The 22,448-nt window shown below is 41.9% G+C and overlaps 1 protein-coding gene across 1 annotated transcript in view; it reads right to left on the minus strand.

The window, feature by feature from the left end:
* LOC119172359 (uncharacterized) overlaps positions 1–22,448 on the minus strand; it is a 253,269-nt gene that overhangs the window by 165,516 nt on the left and 65,305 nt on the right. Inside the window, exon 2 of the mRNA XM_075893660.1 lies at positions 2,870–2,957. The gene's annotated coding sequence lies outside the window, so the exon portion shown is untranslated. The remainder of the gene's footprint in view (positions 1–2,869; positions 2,958–22,448) is intronic.

Raw genomic sequence — 22,448 nt, forward strand, 5'->3', positions numbered from 1 at the left:
CACGGGCCTACAACATTTCCGCCTCCATCGGAAATGCAGCCGCTGCAGGCGGGATTTGAGCCCGCGACCTGCGGGTCAGCAGCCGGGTGCCTTAGCCACTAGACCACCGCGGCGGAGCTGCCACATTCATTTAAAGCTAGCACAATATTTTATGAGGCTGTCTAATCAGCACCCATATCTCTTGTTGTTAATGTGTTTACATTTACGCCATGCAAAATTATTCATATTCTAGCATGACTGAGTTATTTAAAAACATTTGCTGGTTCTTGGGTCTGTTTCTCTTTTGGGAGGGCTTTATGCGAAAAATAATCAGTAGGCTATTGCGAGTGGACATTAATATAAATTGCTACACGAAGTACCTGGCTTCATGATTGTTCAGAGAACTGGGAGCGCGGCAGGAACACAGACACGAAGCAAAGAGTAGGCACACAGCACGAGCAGTGTGCTGCGTGCCTTTTTTTTGCTTCGTGTCTGTGTTCCTCCCGCGGTCCCAATTCGCTGGACAATTATGAATTACCAACTAGCCCACCTTTCCATCCATAGGATACCGGGTTTAGCTTTCCTACGGAAATGTCAGAAAAAAAAAAGAGTTGACGATAGAAACCAAGGACGCCCTCAGAACGAGGCAGCCTTGAAATCACTATAGGAGCTCAAACATCTTTATTCGAACATTATCTGCTGCGCCTGTGGACCAGGTAAACAAAGAAAACGAACAAAAAAGTTAATTCCGCGCACTCCCAGTTGGCGTAATGTGACTCGGCTCGTGTTGTGCCAAAGAAACGATACGCGTTGCCGACCGCGCTTTCCATTGTGCAGACTGCCGTGAGAGGGAAAGGGGGATCGCCCGCCGCAAGGCACCCCTCCAGGTATACGACAGATTATCCGTACACAGCAGCAGGGGGGGGGGGGGAGGGGAGGCTCCACCGGTTGTTTCTCCCGCCCGTGGTCTTTGCCTCTTTGCGTGGGCTAACGAGAGGAAGCATAAAGACAAAACTGCCAGGTATGCGTCTACGGCGCTCATTGGACCGCGCCTGCCACGTGACCCATCTCGGCCGGCGTCCCGGCAACCGAGGAAGCCATCGCCGAGTGCGACCGGGAGGATCACGTTGCCGAATGGATGATGACGCGCCTGCAGTTCCTGCGAAGCAGCAGCGTCGCAGGCATGCATTAAGAATGTGACAAGTGAGTTGTACCGTTTGGGCACGTGTTCCTTTCTGGGGGCAGTTCACGTTTTTCGGAATATGTCGCCTCCGTTCTGTCGTCCTCGAGAAGCTGTTCCTTGTTGTCCGCCCAGAAATACGCAGTTCATTCAAACGCCCCATCAGTGCGTTCTGAGCTAGAGTATAGACAGTATAGAGCGAGAGGACTGCCCAGCCGTGAGATTCTGGTTCTTCTGAGAGAAATCATGTCATTATGGTGCTTTCTTTGCTACAGTGACGTAGGCAGATATTTGTTTCTAGGGAGGAAACGGCATACATGTGTTTGGTCTCAAGTGTGGCCGAGAAGGCAGGTGACGTTTTACGCTCTGTATTTCATGAAAGAAAAAAAAGACAGGGATGTGGGGGTGGCATGTTCGCGGTGATTTACCCCATCACTACGTTATTGGTTTCCTATTTACGGCCTGGCAGGGGGGGGGGGAGGTAGCGATGATGAAACAAAAAAGTAGGTTAAATAGACTGCCGTTTCCGACCCTGCACATGGTGCGGGGTACAGTTGAGTTGAGTTGAGTTGAGTAAAAAATATGGATGTAAAAGGTACGATCGAGTCATGATAATTCATGCATAATAAAATGCAGGCGCAGTCTGGCACTTAGGTCAGCTCATTTCCAGCATTGCAGAAGGACTAGCATAAACCTATGGGATGATACGAGACCAGGCTCCCAATATTTTTTTCTAAATAGCCCGCCACCAAGTCCAGCTAAAGCGATGAGAATATGGGGTTGTTTTTCAAAGTGGGAACAGGGCCAAATGGCGTCGTTGACTGTGTGTACGCATTTGCAGCGTGTCGTGGGAAATGACAAATGATCATAAACGCAGCACGCGTAATATCATTATATAGAGTAATCAACACAGCCAGTGAGACATCAAGTTTGCCGGTGCAGTGCACCTTGCAAGCGTGAGTGACAAAAGCAGCCCCTTATTATTCCATGTCAATTATACTGCTTACAAAATCGAATTTCTTACACCAATGTCGATCCACGAGTGAACAATCCTGAGATCATCCTATATCTATATATGATTGTACACATGCTGATATAACTTGCATGACGTCCACAACACTTAAAAACAACAACAACTGGCGGATGAATGATAAAATGGGTGTGGGGGGGGGGGGGGTAAGTGTAGAACTATAAGACGAGTACCGCTTTGTCCAGGTAGTAATCTGCACACGTTGTATATCAGGTGCTATACAAAAATAACAGTTGAATTCTTCAGCACGACTTTGTTCTAGAAGAACTAGATAGTAGTACAACCAACTATGATTTGAAGTCAGCCATCCATGCCACTGCCTAGTGCAAATGTCAAGCTGATAGCTGCACACACAAAATAATCGAGAAAATAACATGACATGTGGTCATCTGCGGCCGATTGTGGCCAATGTAAACGAAGAATAGGTGACTGATTCGATCTGCTTGGACGATGCATATATCGTGGGCCCGACAAATAAGGCGAAAGTTCTTGTGTTGTGGGATATCAAGCAATACCCGATAATAACAATGATGAATGACTACTTAAACAAACACGAAATTGAGACGAGATTTTCCATCCGCAGAAAAGTAGCTTATTGGCAATTTGTAGTTTTCCTGTATAAAAAAAACGCTTTCCTGAGAACTGTTGACGAACAAGATATTTTCGTGCGCTGTACTCACATGGATGTTGCCTACTGGTGCTGTTACATCGTAGGCGAGCAAGACCCCACACTTGGACCTTGACGGTGTGCCTATTGCCTCGACACGGCTGCAAAATAATAGGAAAGACGTTTGGGACGATCCACTTTGACTGGACACGACTTAACCATGCTCGTTCAAACAGAAATTAGCCCTCAGGAATAATTATTCAGCGCCTACAGTACAGCAAAAGGTGCTTCCGAACAGACGAACAAAACTTCACTTTTCACTTTGAACTTGGGCGATCCAATTAGCTTCTTCCATAAATGGCACATAACTTATTCAGAACGCTGTGTATACGACGTAATGAGAAAATGGAACGACGGATCAGTGGCCACTTATGCAACCACTCGCTTGCCTGAGCGCTAATGTCCATTTGGTGCTTGCTGAGGACTGTTTGTGCAAGAAACAGTGGTTGCCGGAGTTTGTTTAACTGATGGCTGTCAAGCGGTTGCTGCTAAACGACTATGAACTGCTCAAGTCGCGTATAGAAATCCACTGCAGATGTCATCTGTGCAACACATATCATGAAAGCATATAAGAAAGATCGCAGAAGTCACTCAATTAATATAAATTCACAATAAAAACTGCAATTGGGCTGTGTGGTGATTGGCCTTATAAAATGAAAAAAAGAGCTGCATATGTATTAGTGAATGCGTGAACAAACCAAAACTTTTTTTGTGTACAAGAGGAATATAGTCCGTATAGGATAAAAGTCATGAGGGAGGTACACAAAATTAGACGCAGTCAGAATAGGAACTAGCAGACATTGCGTGTCCAGCAGACACGAGACGTATAGGTGATTGGAAATGTGCTGAACATGAATTAGGTATGTTAATTTCATTAGAACGCGTTAAATGAGATGACAGTTACGGCATCTTGCAGATTGTAGTACTGCATTTTACTGACTCCATTTTAAGGTTTAGTCCACCTAATAGAGCTAAGATGATGGCCATGCATGGCTCCCTCGTGCATTATATTTCTGCCACACACATCCGAAGTCTAGAGTGTGCACTGCACCGTACGCCGGATAATGTTTTTTGTAGCGTCTTCTGTGTTAAATGTGTATAAGGAAAGGTTGGTGCCAATGCGTGGCGCAAGCTATACTCCTCTGCTCTTGCACAACAGTCGTCATCGGATATTAAAAAACAAAAAAAAACACATAGGCACATATAGCAAAACACTACGCCTAATTAAAAAAGAACGCACAAGTATTCACGGAATCGAAATGCCCACACAGAACACGAAAGTTCACTAAAATGTTGTAAAAGATTATCATAACTCTTGGCAGCAGTCTCTGAAATCAGTCACTGAAAGCAGTCACTGTAACGGCAACAAATATAGGCTTTGACAAAGATTTCTCTGCCAAAATGGAAACACAAGAATATTGTAGCCAAACATGCTGGTTAACAATAACGTGAAGCCATTTTTTTTTCCTCACTTAGTACTTTTGTGCTATTTTTGATTCGTCCAGAAATTGAATGACTGCACGCGCAACAGTGCTTGGTAGGTTTCCTTCTGGTCATGGGCCCAGAATTTTTTGCTATTCATTTCATGTTTATCTACGTAAAAGCACAATTCCAAGCGAGACATGCATGCTGGTGAAGATAGCGGCTTGACAACGAAGAAAAAAGGTAACCGACTGTGGACACATTTTCTCCAGAGGCGTTTCCATTTCAAAGATTTTTTTCGTCACCACACGGGGAAAGCAAATTCACGAAGACATGTGAAGGCTAACGTATTTTAAGACCAATTCGCCAAGGTGACAGTACAGGTTGGTGACATATGTTGGTACAGTTCCCCAGTCGTTCGGCGTTGACCCTCATCTAGGTTTGAGTTGGTTTATTAATGGTAAATGCTACAGCAGGGGCACATTAAGGTAATTTGTGCGGTCCAAACCTGCATGTTCCACAAGATAAATAAGAAAACTGAATTAGTTGTTTTTGTTACCTAAGACATAGGCATTCGTTGTTGCATGCCACGTCAAGCATATTACTAACTTTATAGGCTACGCCAAGACAAACAATGACTTCCAATATAAATTTGCCAAGTTTGTTCATATTTAAATGCGATCATAGGTTGTGGCTCAACTGAAGTAAATTTTCGCCACATTTTGAACTTGTCTCATTGAAGGTATATAGGTATACCTTTGCTTATACACCGTGAAATGTAGAAAGAAAACTGTCTTTCTGATTGAATTTATGAACAATCGCGTAGAATTTAACAGTAGCACGAATGAGCTGTTAACACATTGCATTTTCTTTTTGCATTGCCAGCTTCTGAGGTAGCAATATTAACAATATTGGCTCTGGAAAGCCTTTAAACAGGTAAACTTGTCTTCGCATACAAGTCTCTACATGACTTGTGCTGTTAATCAAACACGAAGGGTAGTTACATGTTACAGTTACAGGGTAGTTACAAGAAAGATTTGAAAATCCCATTTTGCGTTATTTTTTTTTCTGCACGAAATCTACCAGTTTACAGCAAACCACACCACAACAATATACAAATCATGGAATAAAAAGAAGAGAGCGGCAGGGACGATGACACGAACTTCAAATCATCACACGACAACACTGGTTTTTTCCTCGCATTCCATTGTCTCAAAGCTCAATTTTATGCCTATTTGTGTGCTGTCAGCTCTAGTTGCGTTATTCGAAGACACAATCAATATTTGAAGGCACAATTAACACTACCCCCTCCGTGATTATAGTAGCCCCAAATGAAACGACATCCACATACCAGTTAAGGAGTCAGTGTTTCGGTATCTGTATAACTTAGGTGTTGTCACTGATATTCGCTGAAATCAATAAGATGTCGTTTTTATGACCTCCAGCTGCACGGAACGGGTGGTGCACAGGACGTTTATGCATGGCTGACTACAATGGCGTGCGGCAAATGAAAAAAAAAATACAATATTTATGGCGAGACATATACACTTCCTTACAGTGTGTGGTGTAGCAAACGAAATCGAGTATACATAAATGAATTATGCAGACAATTTTGGCTAATTAATTTAATAACTTCGCAGTATTAAACTTGTATTACTTTAGGAGCTACTGAGTGCTTTTTTTAGATATTTTTATTTGACAGCGCTGTGTAGTTTATATGCCAGGAAGTTCGCTTTTCAAAATGTTTCGTACTTTTAAGCAGAGTAATGTAGTTATCTGTATTATTTTTGAGGTATTTCTGTTTGCTGTTTCGATAAGATTTGAGGAATAAAAGAAACACAGCAAAGTTATCGTGACCCTCCTTTATAAAATGTAAACACAGGAAGGACACGGGAAGAATGCCCTATATCGCACAATTATAAATATAATTTCATTTCTGTTTATACGCGATGTATTTTAGAGCAACTTATTGCCGAGTTGCACATATACGCATGAAAGTCTTCCTCGCTAAGCTGTGAACTCGCTATAACTGTAACTTCCTTTCACACAGCATTCTGGCCAAAATCATTGAAACTAGAAACTAAAAATGGCAAGGCGTTTGCTTGAGCATGAATCTACGGAGCCTTGGAGGTATTTGCGACCGCACTTCGTTGATAGAATAATTGACAAGTAGTACAAAAACCATATGGTACGTTGGTTATGTTCGATTTTATATATGATCATGTATTAAATAGCAGCAGTGTAATTTGTGGTTAAATAAGCTGCACCTTCAGGCTGGAATGCATACAAAACACACCATATTAATCAAATTACTTGCGTTACGCCGAACTTTGTAGTTTCTAAGCGTTGGGTCATTGTCGAGTTCTGGTGAAATTATGGTTACATTAACGCACGCGGTATTTTTCGTGAAAGTTACTAAGGCTCATCATCATATTTTAGTCAGGATTTATTGCTTTATTATGTGAAGTTTCGTGCGTTATTTTGATTGAAGTGCTGTTCTGCTCTTTGTGAACTGTTGAATTACGATGACTGATTTGATTGTTATTTTTTTTACGAAGTACTTTGTCATAATTATATTATGCACTGCAGTGTTGTTTTATACGAGTTTACTTCATCGTTTCAATGTAGCCCCCTTATTCAGTGCCTTCAGGCCTGTAAGGTATTTTTTCAATAAATAAATAAATAAATAAATAAATAAATAAATAAATAAATAAATAAATAAATAAATAAATAAATAGCGTCTATTGCACGTTTTGACAGTTTATTACCAAACTCTTGCTTTCGAATATTTACGCTCCACTGAGCCGGCAGGCAGCATCATCTAATTCAAACGAAAAAGTTGTAGTTACTAGACATAGCTTCGAAAAAAAAAATAAAACATTCGGGAAAACTATTTCATAGATAGTGACATTTTATTTTTTTATCACTGCACGGTATTTTCAGAACACGAAGTCTACGACATTAGGCCACATAAGAATCTACCTTCTTCTTTTCTACCATGTTTCGGCATGGTCATAGATTTGCCCTCATGCATGGCCTCTAATATCTAGTGCATCATACTTCGTCGCTCTTCCTTTCGTTGCTCTTCAAACGAGACAACATTCGTGCTCGGAATCGCGGTTTTGTTTCAACATTTGTGCATTTGCATTGACCTCTTTCAGTTGCCTTTTGCAGGTGCGTCCATAAGACGACTGCACGTAATATTAATTCAAAAGAGAATACAGAAGAGAGAGTCCCGCCGTTGTGTGTCGTTATCGCAAAGAGGACGAGCTAAAGCGAGCCCTGGCCAGAAACAAAAGAGAGTGCCGATGTGGCGCGACAAAAAATACCATGATCGATATCTCCTTGACACCAGCCGTGTAGCAAACACGGCCGCCATGAAAACATGGCCAAAACAAGGAGGAGCCACCACCGGTCTTCGCCCTCCGCCCTACTCGTCTACCCATCCCTTTTACTAACTTGCTTTTCGCAAAGCTGCTGAGTGAGGCGTCGAGGGGACCCCATGCGGAGAAGCGAGAAAGCTCGAAAAACACGACGGCGTCGCCATCTACGAAGGGAGCCATGAAGAACCGGGCAATAACTACGAGAATGCCCCGAGGAGTGGCGCTGCCCCATATGTCTGCTCCCTGTATGTTGTATACATTCTTGAAGATTGTTTCTTTGCAGATGAGCTTCTGTCTTTTGTAGCCGTACGTTCGCGACCGGATGTTTAGGACTACGTACAGTGACGTTAGATGCAGACGTTTGCGCTGGTAACAACTGCTCGATGACTCGGAAACTGGCGTCCCATTACCAGCTGGTCGAGAGCCGCGTAATAACAAAATACGTTTCACCGCAACCTTGCTCAAGGTTTTCCAGCAATCGTTCCATGCGTTACGAGAAAGATCCACTGAGCGAGCAGCATAAAACTGAATTGTCGCGTCCCAGTTCATCACAAAAGAGAGAATGATTGCTATCAGATATATATCCAGACGACACGCCGTGATGTAGGTATTCTTGTTATCTAGTAGAGAAAATAAACCCAATCGTTCTGACAATTAATGGTCATAGTTGTGTTGCGGTGCCTGTTAAAGCACCCAACGGCTACCGCCCGCTACTACTACCATCCCGGATTTCTTTCTTTTCTGTGAGTGCTACCTTGCTCGAATAATTAATTTAGAAAAAAGGGTGAAACATGCAACGGTTGGCTGTCATGACTATATTTACGTGGAATGACCGTTAGGTAGAAGATTAGGTTGCGGATGTTTTTTAATTGCATAGTGTTTGTATATAGTTAGGTTAAAAAAGTGAGTAAAAATCAGTAATCAGGGGGTTTTGCACAAAATGAATCGTGCGTTCAAGCAGTCACTAAACATATATATATTTTTAAGCTATTTTCTTCAAATTTCTTTTCATATGCAATGCTTACGCTTCGTAACGCATATTGATTTGTGCCCCACAGCTTCAATGAAAAAATCGGTGAGATCTTTCGGTAAAACGTCATCCGGTGCTCGCCACAAATATATCACTTATAACTAACTGTGCAGAGTGTTTCAGAAGGGTTAAACAGGCGTAATTTTCTTTCGCAGACTATACACAGCAAGATACGCTTTCTTTTATAAAAAGAAATGCTGCCACAAGCAGGGTGATCGAGTGTGCTCCATCTTCCAAAATTTAAACGTTTTTATCATACGTTATAATTTTAGAAACTATATGAAGGAGAAAACACGGCTGAATGAATCGCGAGTAGCTCCTCTCACAATTAATATATATTAAGCTTGTTATCATTATACAGAAAAAGATAGCAGCGCAAAGCTCCAGCATTGGCTAATTCTTAGCCGTTGTGTATGGAGCATACAGCTCACGTGATTGAGCATGGAGAACCACGAAAGACACAGGATGGGGACAAGAAACAACACAGCGAGGCACTGAAACATGATCACTTACTGAAGAAACACCGTTACTTCAGTGAATCAGAAACACCACGTGTGCCCCGGAAATCGGTCTCAAGGCCTGATAGAAAGCGCGGTACCTATAGGTAAAACAATTGTGGGTCATGCAAAATAACCATTTCTGAAGAACTACAAAAAAGCGCGGTCATATTCCTACACTTTTAATCAGGTTCTTGTTAAACACTGGATATATATCCCCGAAACCAAACGAAGAACCTCCGGTTTCCAGACTTTATCCAGTACTTTAAGCGCGACCTGATAAAAAGTGCGCATTGTCGTGGCTGTCTCGAAAATCTCTCCCTTTATACATGCACATTGTTTCCTTTGATAATCTTGGTTTCGCGAAACGTTTTGCCGCAGCCCTGCACAACCACAACAGTGAGCTGTCGGATTAGGCTCCCCGGGAGCTTTTTTTTTAATTTTTTTTACGAGAATATTTATAAACGTGAGTTAGCGTGTCTTAGCGCTGATGGTAATACTTTAATTGTGTGGTATTTACGATTCCGTGGTGTTAAGTGTACCACAGTCAGGGCTTGAGTATCTCGCTGTGTCCTGTAAAATCGTGAGATGATCATAGCGGTCGATACGTACGTGTGCTACAGATTCAAAAGGCGACTTGCTGACCGCGATGGTCGGATATTTCCGCAATTACCATGTAATAGTGCTAAAATGCACTAATATTGTATCTTGGATTCTGAAAAATACAAAAAAATCCGATCACATAATCCTACTGAAACGTTCTACATGTCACTCCGTGAATTCCATATGCTTCAGTAAGAACAATATAGAAAATAAAGGAAATATATTTATTTATGCCTATTCTGCAAGAAAACGTGTGCAACTATTGGAATAGCATACGAAACGTTTTGAGTTGGTTTAAGCGGGAGCACATTATTAAAATTTGTCGGGCATGTCACAAGACGGTGTGAATGCTTTTTTTACGCTATAGATGGCTTCGTTTGAAATTCCTGTTGCCGCCAAACTGAATGGCTGAATAACCTTACAGGGGACGGAGAAAACAACATGAACAACACATTTGTCGGAAATATCTAAAATTAAGAGACACGCTCATGTAAGTAGAAAAAAACTTCGTGCTCCTTCTAACTATCCATTTCTCGAGAATGGACTAGCCCTTTCAATTTTGACGAAATTTCACGCGCGAAGGTTGAGAATCTGAAGTCAACGGAAAGCGTAAGCAAATAGTCATTTCCAATCGCCCAGCTTGGGCCATAGAGCCGAAAAGCTGCTTTCGTAAACTCGATTCTAGAGTGCCGAGAAAGCTGCAACCAGTTTTGTCGGCTTCGAACGGAATGAAAGACTAGGCGAAAATGCTTATTTTCGGCTGAGGCTCATACGCCCAGGCAACATGGTAAGAATGCGAAAAATATCGGAATTATGACTTCCGCACTGTTCCACGACAATGATCTTTTATTAAGACACAACTTCTCTTATCCCGTATGGTAAAAAAAAATGGTAGAATAACCATTTGTACTATTTCTATATTCTTTTAAATGAAAATGTATATAAAGAAGTCTGCAGAAGTCGTGTTTACGTTTTTTACACCAGGATGCTATTTTTTTTTTTTTTTGCTGCTGAAGGTATATGACTCTCCTAAACGTCAAATCATTCTATTACGGTAAGCCGTAACTACGAGTGAAAGCCGCCAATCACAACCCTCGTTTCCGTCCCTATTACGCAGGTGAGACCGCTGGCCACTACGTCGACCTCAGCAGCAAAGCAGCCCGTAAAACCTGGAGCCGTGATGCCAACAGGTCAAGTTCGGGCAATCCCAGCGACACGAAAGCTGCGCCAGCGAGCGCGGAGACGGTGGCCGGCAGCGCCCCCTCTCCGAAAGGCAGCCCTTGCCTGTCTCATAAACTTCGGGAACGGCCCATAAACAGGGTGTTTTACAACCGATTCTTTCTCCCTTTCTTTTCTTTGTGCTTGCCTTTGCTTTAACGCGGCCGCATCACTTGGAACAGCCGTTCATATTCCCCCAGTGTATATATACTGTTCGCTACTGTGTGTGGCTGTTTCACGGTGGTATTACGGGTGGCGGTTCCGACGCGATATCAATGGACGGGGACGCGCTGTCAACAGTTCTAACCGACCGAGAACGAGTGTATACGCGCAATAGCTGTGACAGACCGTTACAGCGATTCGCAAGGGGGAGGGAGGTGAAAAGATAATACGCGGCTCCACATGTTAAGCTTGTTTTTTTTTTTTTTTAAGGAAGCGCAGTATAAGACATGTGTGTGTAAAACGAATTCTGCTGGACATATATAGACAATCTCCGACATTATATAGAAATAAGATAAGCTCAATGAAGCGCTTACGATATCTGCATAATGTAGTCGCATTTTTGGTGATCTGTTCCGTAACTCATATAAGTCACGAACGCAATGATGTTCCGAAAGCCCGGTCAGTTCATGATTCTGAATGATTTAGGCCAATTTAGCACAACAAAAATATAACGAAATTACATAGATATTTCGCCGCGGGTAGCATCCTCGGTGTTACCGAACGTTACCAAACGTTCAGAGGTCACTCAGTCCACTGCTATTTGGTGCCAGTGCATATACTGAGAATGTCAGCCGAATAGGTGGCAAAGCATCTGTGTAATTTTGTCAGATTTTTTGTTGTATTAAATCGGCGTAAATATTTTCATTCATTCATTCACTGTTTATTCAGACAAAAACAATGAGATTTTAGAAGAAGTCACGAAACACGTCATCTCCCAACATCGCACTTTGCCTAACAGTATTGGGGGCGAAAATGATTGAGGCCCATGTGCTTATATCTATAGGTGCCCGTTAAAGAATCCAAGGTGGTCGAAATTTCCGAACCCATACAGCGTCTCTCAATCTCATGGTGGTTTCGTGAAGTAAAACCCCAAAAATTACTATTATTATTACGTTTGACAGTACCTTTTAGCTTTTACAACGTCGATGAATCTGTTTTACTGGTGCACGTTCTTAAAGATACAGATACCTGTTGAGAGAAAAACGATATAAAAGATCGTTAAAAGGCAAAACATTATAGAAAAAGCATTTATGCACGTTGTCTTGTCGAGGGTATTGTGACGTACAGCACAACGATTCAAATGGAACAAAAGGAACAGCTAGTTCCATGTTTACTGTCGGAAACAAAACTGCCGAGGGTTCGAGAACTGCGGAAATTCTGAAATCTCGCCTATACCTAAGAGATAGCTCAAGCGAAATTTCAGCCTCTATAGAAACAGCCCAAAATAAAGAAAAAAAATGAGTGCTCTTTGTGTTGCATCTCTAAAAAAATTACAACGTGATTATCCGAGACAATTAACGGTAAACTGGCCCATATTACAGCATGTCTTAAATGGCTATCTGAGCCTAATTCATCATATACCACAAATACTTAGTTTAATGAAAACCAATGGAGAATGAAGCGGAGAAAGTTATACTGTCAGCTGTGCTTTCCTTGGCTTCAATGTCTGTTGGCTTCCATTAAGATTGAGTCTAACCGAGAAAAACAACCCCTAATATGCTATTCTTTCATTCATACAAGTAGTTCAGGCTTGTCCATCCCAAATAAACCGGGATAATTGAAAAAAATGGACATCCGCAGTTCTGAAAATGCTTTTCAGGTGCAGGAGAGGAGGAGGAATAAACTTTATTAGGCTTCCCATGAGGGGGCGCCAGGGGCTTGCCTCGACGCCGCCTTACGATGGTGTTGAGTCGCCCTTTTCAGGTGCAGAAGATTTCTTTTTTTTTTCTTTTTTTTGAAGCGAAACTTTTGCGACGCGGTTCCACATAGAGTTGTGTAAAGTTAACTAAAGGGGACTCTGGCACTGTGATCGTTCAGCCACCAGGGGAATGAATGCATTGCACAAACTTGTCTTGGTGCTTCCGGCTTCAAACGCAGTTGTGGCTATATTTGTGGCTGTGTCTTGGTTTTGTTTCGTGTAGAAGAACGGACCACTGTGAGTTTTGTGACCCGATTTGAATTGTTGAGCCTAAAAGGTTAAAGCGGTGAAGTGCAGCTGCTGATTGTCGTCTCGTGACCAAGTGGCTTCAGGACGAAATAACGAAGAATAAACGAATCTGTGTACTACCCATTAGTTTCGTGCTGGCTGAAGCTCTGTGCGTTGCAGCTTCCATAGACACTAGCGCCATAGTTCTCTCTGGTGTGATCGTATGAAACTATATGATTATCTCGACATTGTACGACCGTATCCCGAAAGGGAGGATGCCAAATTGCTTCAAAACACCTGCTGCTTGTTATGTAGTCTGTGGCACACGTGTTCTGTACTATACTATTTTCTGTCAGCTTATTTTTCACGACAGAAGCTGTGTCACCGCAAAAGCAACATTACGAATTATACAGGCAAACTTTCTTTCTTAGTTATATGTATACTGCTGGAACATCATAGTTTTCAAGTATACAACGTCACTGTTTTAACACTTGTTTGTCGTTGCAAAGTGCCAGAGAGTCCATATATTCTGGTGAAGATTTAAGAGCCACCCTGACACGCATGCATTCCCTTGACCGGCCCCTGTCACGCTTTTGTCTTGCAGGGCACGGTGTTTCCTGGATTCGGCCGTACGAACCACAGGCCATTCTTGCAGCGAAGGGCTGTTTGTTATTAGAGAACGCGCATTCCTTCGCTGGAAGAAGAGTGCGTGGTTTGTGCCAACGTCGAGAATCTTCCCTCGCCATTTCTGGCCAGCTGGTGCAGGCGCCCCACACGTGTGAAGGAGCCGCTTGGCCAGCAAGTGCAACTTCGAAGTGATGCCTTCACAAGTGTTGTAAGACAACGGGCTACTGGAGCGGCGCTCGCCTATTTATTGCGTTATCACGCATACAGCTCACACAATCCCACACAGACGTATGCATTTTACGGCCCTCTGTTATTTGTGAGCGGTGGCGCCCTGGCATCTCGTATTTACTCGCATACTGCTTGCGCTAGTTGGCCTTGGGTACTGTTTGTTAAAGCTGGCTATTAATGTGTAGGTGTTCGGATGTCCTCTACGGACTCTGAATTTCTTCCGAGATTTTTAATTATAGAGCAGCACGAATAGTGAGTTTGTGTGTAGGATTCATAATTAGGAGGTCTATAGGCAGCACTAGATGAAGAATGCGGAAGGCACGAGAGCCCAAGATATTCCTTTTGTATTCGACGTCTAGCGTTGTCAGTGTCAAAATTACGAAACCTAACAAATAACTTGCCTGTCCGCTATCCTGTCGAGTGTGGTACACTGTATGCGGGTTCCACGTACCTTATGTTACCACAATCAATACTGCATATGACGAGACAAGATGTATATTACGGAGGACATACTTCTATTGATTTGTCCAATTTGTATTTATTTGATGTCGTACAGTATATAAAAAACGCAAGAAGTCAATTCCAGCACCGCCACCTTCTCCGTGTACCCGATTCAGGACCTTCATTTTAATAATTTTCAAAAAATTAGCACACCTATCTCTGTTAAACGGCTAGATGCGCGGGAAGTGTGTGGAAACAGTTTAGGCATATTAAGGCTTCAGTCTAGGCCCGAATTCGGATTAGGTTCAGGCCGCGAAGTTGTCACAGACGACAAGGAAAGGCTGGTAAAACATTGTGATTTCGAGTACCACGACTTTACACAAAAATTTAGGGCTAACCATAGAGTTGACGACGACGTCGCATCTCCCGTATCAAGACAACAAACACTGCCTTTTCGGAAAGTATATCAGAAAAAAAAACGATGACATTTTCCACTTACATGAGGATCATATAGCATACAACGGGAGCATTAAACTGAAGCGAAAAACAAAACAAAACAAAACAACGTAACACTACATACTACACTGAAATGACACCGCAAAAACAGTATCATGCTTCTTGAGCTCATATATACTTCGTGAGACGCTGACACGAAACTTCCTTTCTTCCGCGAAAAGCTACGTTTTACACACTACGGCTTACTTCTGAAAACAGAGAACGAATCTTCAAGAAGCGTAGCTTAAAGCACATTTACTGACAATTATTCTACAAACCCGGATGCCCACTATAGCACTGTGTAGAGTTCTTGCTTACAAGATACTGCAGGTATTTTTTTAATGCGAAATTAAACTAAACAAACGAGCATATTTGTTTTCAGTAACAGCAGGGAAAGCTCTATTTTAATGAAATGTGGGGTTCACATATATGTAACGAAGACATTTTTAAAAACATCAGATTATGTGATTCCTTATGCTGACTGCCATGAGATGTTCAAACAATAATGAACGTTCATTAGGAAAATTGTTTCTGAGCGCAAAAAATGTCCAAAATAAAATTTCATGTACGTTTTTTATGGTTATATTTATTTCCTAAATTTTGTGTGTTTAGACTCAGTATGTGTGTTGATAATCAATACAAATCTTGTATGCACTCACTTAAATATTTTGCTCATGTGAGCAACAATTAGGAGTGGCTACAGCGAGGCTTTTTTCTTTTTTTTAAATGCGCAGGCCAGCAATTTCAATGAACTCGAGCAAAAACCTAGTTTAGAGCGAAAAGTACTGGTCAACGTAAAATAGAGCATTGCGCTCGATAAATAGAAGTATGACGTAGGCAAGATTCTGTCTTTTACTTTTTATGATTACAGGCACACATTCCATGCAAGCGTTGGCATTGGCACCATATCTACCCGAGGCTCAGTGATCAGAAAGTTCTGCTGTGCAACAACGTGGTAGTGGTAAGTCTAAAGAAGAGGTGAGCTGTTGGCACGAATTTTCGCAAAGAGAAAAAAAAACTTTTTCTACAAATTCACAATGAATATTACCTCTTTGCACGACATCGTAGATTTATAATGTATACTGTGACCTAAAGAGACGTACAGTTATCCACCTGCTACCATGGTACCATACTTACTAAGCTACTCTGGTACCTCAGTATGGTGTTGCTCCACTAACTAAGTTCGAGGGCCTAGGTTTGTTTCTCGGCCACGGCGGCTGCACTTCGATGAGTGAGAAATGCATGGACACCAGTAAATCAGATTTAGGAGCACATTGAAGAGACCGAGGTGCTGAAAATGAAGCTGTAGTCAGAAGCAGTGGGAGAAATTGTGTTACATAACTAGGGGGGTCCCATACAGTGAGAGACTGATTCGGGCCTTCTAAAAGAGTGAATGTCGAAGGATTATTTGAAGTCGCAAACAGCAGTGCGAAAAATGAGCAATAAAATATGTCGCAGTAAAAAAAAAACATTTGACATAGGAAAAGGAACTGCAGAAAGCAGGCAATAAAGCCAGAATTAGACAAAATTAAATAAAAAGATAACTCCCCATTATAGCGTGCCTCATATTTCTATTGTACTTTTGGCGACCGAGACTCAGGAAATAAAATAACTTATGTTTCAGTGCTACATCACTTAGATAAATGTTTAACGCGAACATCACTGCGCAGCATCAAGAGAGAGATATATAAATTTTATTGATTTCCGGCATATTGCTGGGGAAGAGATGAATATTTTTTTTTAGTGAAGAAAAAGGTGTCATTTATGGACTGGGTTGTTGTAGCCACATGTGAATGTCTTTCTTTTTTTATATTGAATAACTAAGACTATTTGCGTTTGGTATCACGTCATCATGATTTATTTAATGCAGGCATTTTCACAAAGCAGACTTGAAGCATACGTGGCATGGTTTATCGAAATTCCGTGCCAGGTACATGACAACGTACGGAGAGGTGCTACAGGTACGGAGGTGATGATGTGCCTCCTTTATGGGCGGCACGTTAAACAGTGCGTGATTCGAAAGATGAGCTAAACTGTTTCTGTGAAGTGCACACTTATGGCACACAGTGAGAGTGGGCGAAGTAAGATAAGGGGGTCGCAAAGGTTACTTTAAGAACTCCTATGGTGGCGGATTAAGAAATGCAGCTGAAAATTTTAGGATTAACAGTCTCACTTCATTATGCAGAAACTGCACAATGAATAAATGATGCGATTACGTCAATGTAGTTTTAAAACGGCAAAAGTATACTTGGGTCGTGCCAGTATAAATCTTGTGAGACCGAATCCGGTGCGAATTGAAAAGCAGTGATAACAGATTGGAGCAGCTAGTCCTAAAAGCTGCAATGGCTGTTATTTTATAACCTTTCAGAAAAGTGTTCGTATTTATGTTAAATTTTGCAAACATGGCTTTTCAGCAAGCTTACCAACACCGAAAACACGGTACGGTTGCTAGGAATAATTTGGGCGTTGCGAGACAGGGGAGACAAGCGAACGTCTCATTCTGTAAAAACCAATGAAAGTTTGCTGCTTGGCTACGAAGCGAAGCAATGTTCGTCTTCTGGTCACCAGTATACTCCAAAAAAAAAAAAAACGGTGTCATCTAATTCTTCTTTGCCACAAATCTCTCTCATATGTGTAAGCTGACTTTGGGAGAGTGGGAGAGTTAAAGGACGCTACGTTTGAAAAGAGAGTAAGCGTCTTTTTAGAAAGAGTTATTTATACACGTGAAAGTCACATGCGTCGCAATGAATAATTAAACGGCACCTTTTTTTTTTTCTTAGAGTGTAGAACAAATCACAAGTTAGCTTTCCATATAAAGATTTGCCAGTCGGTTTGATTTAGTGAGAGAAATAAATACGCAACTCTAGGCTGCTACGGAAAATGAAAGCTGAAACAAGGCTTTTATAATATATAAACGTGGCTATGCTAAAGAAATTTGCAAGCAGGACTAAACATTTAGAAGGTAATTCGTAAGAAAACGAAGTGAAAAAAATCTTTGCATATTCCGTTAGAAATTAATAAAACGTTCAGCAAGAGCAACTGATGATCACCAATTTAAACTTTGTGATTCAAGGTGAAGCTCTAAAGTTGCTATAAAGACCGATGTAAGTTCGAAAGAAGAAGTACGTTATTTAGTGCAGGTGAGATAGCTTTGATCTGGTTGCACCATATCTTCAGTAAAATACTCGTAAACTGTGGACCCAAGCTATCTCCCAGGCCTTTACGATAAAACTAAGCTGGTCGTCCAGGTTGTGGCTACACAGCTGAGCCTCTTTATGCTCTTCATTCAGGGCTGTATAGTGCAGGTGGTTCCGTGAGGTCGTCTTCACCACACCATGACACTTCACCACACCATGTGTAGTGAAGTGTCATGTGGCAAATGGACATTGCTAACTGAAGGTGGTGAATGCAATACGATAAAGAAGAATACGATAAAATCTACTATACTGATTTGCATTTGAATGAGGTGAAGGATTTGTGGGAATTACACGGCCGAAGTTTGGCGTGTAACAGCTTTAAGTGATGAAAGCTAAGTTCTGCTGTCTTCGTAAAAAAGCAGCTACAGCTTATTTATACCCTTCAGAGCCACTATAAGGCTGCGCGATCCATTAGTCTTGTCCTCGCATGCATTTTATATGTTGCCCTGTCAACCCCTAAATCTTTCTTGAGGGTTCGACAAACTCCAACGTCATCGTTAATGTGACTGCTATACACATTTTAGAAAGGTTACATCCGACCTGCATTGAAAAACTCACAATGAGAAGATGAGCAGCAATTGAACTAAAAAAAGAGGCGCGTTGTTGGATATTCCTATGCAACGATGACCCTCGCAACCTACTGCAGTTTTTACTGCGTCTATTTTCGCTGAAAACTTCACAAAGTGCTGCGCAATAAGGTATTTTTGGGAAAAGTTCGTTGTATTACAATATTGATGGTTCCCCACCTAATCACAATCAAGCTAAAACTTTGCAGTACGCAGGACACGCTATTTAATTCATGCGCCTGACAAAAGCCACAAGGCGAAGCATTTAGAGCTGTTGTGAGACGAAATATATATAATGTCACTATAAACTCCAACGCCAGGTAGGTGAGCGGCCAGAAGCCGCAGTCCGTGAAGATATATTCAAGCTCGAGCATACAGGTTCACTTGAAACAGTTATATACTATACCCGAAATATATACCCATAAATGCAACCTGATTTGCTCTCGAGCATGTGTCGTCTGTATATAGTTTACGTCAGCATTTCTCGCAAGCATCAGGCGTACCAAGTGACATTACCTACATGAGAAATGTCCTCTACTCATTCTTTGGCTGAAGTGTTTATCGGATTCATTAGGTTGGCATGAAGAAATAAGTTTCAGGAGTAAGACGGAAACCAGTTATCTGTAAGCGGAAGCGACTGATAGCAGATGCTTTTAACACAGCGCCACCTAGATTATCGATTACTTCCCTTTGTTGGCATTACTCTCTATCGGGCTTCGTATTTAAAAGGGCTTCATGTTTTATAAGGTTCCAGCCTGCGCGTTACATTTGCCATCCTAACAATTTTCCTTAGTCAGCGACTTCGAAACTTAACAAATCAACCGTTCACCTGGCCTAAGTTTGGTAACAGCGGGTGTTCAATGTTGCAGGCCACTGCTGGCCCTCGGAATCCTGTTCATGGATGCCAGGACGACAGGATGGACATGGTAATTCGATTTCTGTTGCTGCACGTATCACAAGACTCACGCATGCTGGACATCCTCAGACACGACTTCTCCGTCTGGCAACTCGTAACAGACGGAGCGATTCCATCAGCGGAGGCATGATGCGTGGACATTGACAGTAGTACGACCTGCTATACTTTAAACGTAATCCGTCATGGAGAGGCTACGATGGTTTCGTCTTTACCCAGCAGGGTAACCTCGTCACAGAAAAACTTCAGGAACGCTTCGAAGTTGCACCTGCTTTAGCGAAATATTTTACTGTTAGTAAAGTCAGTTTTATTGGCGAAACATTAGGTTATGCAGTAATTTATTGACTCTGACACATGCACATACAAATCTGTACACAGACCAGGACACTATGAGACGAGACAGAAATAAATATAAATCGTAACACAAGAAACAAGACATGCTGCATTAAAATTGTTGAGAGAATAGAGTTTCCTATATGTTCACAATCATACAGTAACCGATATTCCGTTATGCAAAGTTCGCTTTCTTTTGCCGGACGTATACGATACGTTCGTAGACCCAACGCTAATTTCCGTGGTTTACTTTCTTTTATGAATAAACCAGACAGACTCGAAGCTCAAGTTTCTTCTTTCATAAGCGTGCGATGAAAGAGCACCAGTAAAGAAGTGTAGGTAAGTTTACGACAGAGCCTTCTACGGCACATAACCACTATTGTCTTGACACAACGCGATAGCGATAAAGAGCTCATTTTGCGGAAATTCCGGTGTCACATCGGCATCGGCGTCATTGCTTTTCAGCTAAAATTCATCATCTTGAGCGTGGCCGAAAAGTCGACAAACATGCAAATAAAATAAATATTAAAAAAATTGGGTCGCAATAGAGACGGGGTCGTTTCCCTGCCAAACGGATGTTCTACAACACAGCTACGCGTTTTTTTTTCTTTAACGCACGGAATCAACACCAGTAAATGTAAACTACGCATAACATAATTCATCACAAGTGAGGCAAACACACACAAACGTCCAGAAGTGGAATTCCACTCTGGGAAGGGGTCGAAAGTCTCAACAGCACTGCGCACTTGAGCAGTTTTTTTTCGGAAAAGACGGACCTCATTGACCGTGGTCGCTCGGTGTGTCTATCAATCATGCAAGTTTTCCAGAGTGAATAAAGTCCCAACAACACAAATAGATCCTACGGAGCACTATTGGTAGGGCTCTATTTGAAAGGGAGGAACCTAATACCATCAGCCTGGATTGAAATTTCATTCGTGATTGTTCTCTTTAGAATGTCCCAAAAATAAAATGCGTGACGACAATTAATGAAATAATCCTCTATCATCCCAGGTTGGTTGCACAGTCTACAACTCACTGTATAGGGCACATACATCGATTTTTCATTGAGCCACGTCTTCACCGGTCTATAGAGTGTAGTGAAAGCGTACAGTTTAAAGAAAATGTTTTCGCCGCAGGAGATATCCATATATTCTACTCACACGAAATAACACGTGGTGACCAGACAAAAGCGAATATCGTAGTCGATAAACAGGATCAAGGAAAAGGATATTTACAAATGCAACGGTTAACGTTGTTCTGTCAATATTATAATATTTTCTAAACTAAATCTGGTTTCAAAAACTGACCAGATCAACAATTTTTTTTAGGAATCCCAACAACTTCAATACCATAGCGACGTCTGTTTAGACATAATAAAAGAAAGGTCACAGACGGTTTCGAAGGACCGCTACGACAAAGTGCTAACACACGCCCTTGAGGTGAAGAAATTTCAACACCAACTGTCGCACAAACAAATGCACCATGTTAAAGCAAATATTTTCAAGCGGAAGAAAAAGGTTGTCGGTGCTCATGTGTTTCCATGAAGAGCACGAAATAAAACTATCAAATATCCTGTGGAAGGCTTGAACATGTGCACACGAGAGCAGTGAAACACCTGCAACACATAAATGAGCTCTGATGCAAGGAATAGATTGCACGCTTGACCTGTCGCGAAAATTGAAAAGTCTCGTCCGTGCCACGTTGCACAGATCGTATACATAGTTATCGCAGCAGTCTAATGTGGGCCGCTGTTACGATAGTTATGAAGAGGCACACCAAGATACTGCATAGGAGTCACATTCCAATGGATCTTTTAGAAGGCCGAAGGAGTTTGGGCCCACATGCCTAGCCAGAATTCACAGCTTTTATCAAAGTTTATGCTGGCGCCAGCGACTTCACATAAGCACAAAATAGTTTTCACTGCTTCTTGAACGCTGGGTGTATTAACGCAAAAGAAGGCAATGTCATCTACATAAGCAAGAACTTTAGCTTCCTCAGCCTCGTATCGGTATCCTCTTAAGCCAGAATTTAGAAGCACCCTTGCACATAACGGTTTCAGATCAATAGCAAAGAGCAAAGGCGAGATTGGATGTTGCTGACGTACAGATGATTCCAACTCCTATATATTGAAAAGTGTGCGATTTAGAATTAGCCTTGTAGTGCACTTCTTATAAAAGAGTGAAATACTATTTTACAGTACAGAACCAAACTGCAGGTGTCTTAGGAGCCGTAACAGAAAAGCATGCTGTATACCTTATGAAATGCTTTAGCAAGGTCTATTTGAAGATGGTCGATTCGACATCCTATACCAGTAACGACAGGAAAAGGCAAGCCCTAAAAGGCAAGCCCTAGAAGATATGCGAAGAGACAAATCCGCTGGTGAGGATAAGGTAACGACGAACCTGCTGAAAGATGGCGGATATATTGTATTAGAAAAATTGGCTGCGTTATATCCGAACTGTCTCTTGACGAGAAGGGCACCAGTATCTT

Source organism: Rhipicephalus microplus, chromosome 4 (genome assembly GCF_043290135.1).
Source record: "Rhipicephalus microplus isolate Deutch F79 chromosome 4, USDA_Rmic, whole genome shotgun sequence".
Taxonomy (NCBI): Eukaryota; Metazoa; Arthropoda; class Arachnida; order Ixodida; family Ixodidae; genus Rhipicephalus; species Rhipicephalus microplus.